This window comes from Triticum aestivum, chromosome 6A (genome assembly GCF_018294505.1).
Source record: "Triticum aestivum cultivar Chinese Spring chromosome 6A, IWGSC CS RefSeq v2.1, whole genome shotgun sequence".
Classification (NCBI taxonomy): domain Eukaryota; kingdom Viridiplantae; phylum Streptophyta; class Magnoliopsida; order Poales; family Poaceae; genus Triticum; species Triticum aestivum.
The window spans coordinates 158522843-158523656 of record NC_057809.1 but is presented as its reverse complement, the minus strand read 5'-3'; the positions used below and the strand labels follow the sequence as shown (position 1 = coordinate 158523656).

Here is an 814-nt window from a genome sequence, read left to right as displayed (position 1 = left end):
AGGCTTTTGTTTACTGACGGTTCGAATCCCTCTCTTTCCGTTTCTCTTAATTCACCAATGTTACCGACCACAATGAAATTTCTAGTAAGAGGAAAATCCGTCGACTTTCTAAATCGTGAGGGTTCAAGTCAAGTCCCTCTATCCCCAATAAAAAGCCCATTTTACTTCCTAACTATTGTACCAACCTCTATTTTTCATTAATGGTTCAAACAAGATTCACTATCTTTCTTATTCTACTCTTTCACAAACGGATCCGAACTGACTTCTTTGGATCTTATCCCATTCATACAAATGAACATATTATAGTATAGGCAAGTAATCCCTATTATTAAGTAAGTCAATCACAATCCATATCATTATCCTGATATTTACTAAGTCCAATTTGAGAATACTTTTTTCTTTTTTAGTCCCTTTAATTGACATAGATACAAGTACTCTACTAGGATGATGCACAATAAATAGTCAGGATAGCTCAGTTGGTAGAGCAGAGGATTGAAAATCCTCGTGTCACAAGTTCAAATCTGGTTCCTGGCACAGAACAAACAATGAATGCCTTTTCGGGAAAGAAAAGGGCCACATGCTTTTTATAGGGAAAAGCTTTTTTTAAGGGGAAGAATCATCAACAAAAAATCCAGGAAAGAACAGCGAAGGAAAAACGTGAAAAAACAAGTGTTTTCCCGGAACAGAATAGCGGAAATTCCACACGTTGATCACCAATGTTGCATGTCTTTCCTTAAGCTGGAGTACTTTGAGTTAGAAGGCCTACTTTATTCATCCTTTTAAAGCCTACTTATTCGTCTAGCTATTTCCAATC

At 36.5% G+C, this 814-nt stretch overlaps 1 non-coding gene across 1 annotated transcript; it reads left to right on the top strand.

The window, feature by feature from the left end:
* The first annotated feature begins 461 nt into the window (after positions 1–461).
* Positions 462–534, top strand: TRNAF-GAA (transfer RNA phenylalanine (anticodon GAA)). Its single transcript has one exon. It is a non-coding gene; the product is annotated as a tRNA-Phe (tRNA).
* The last annotated feature ends 280 nt before the right edge of the window (positions 535–814 follow it).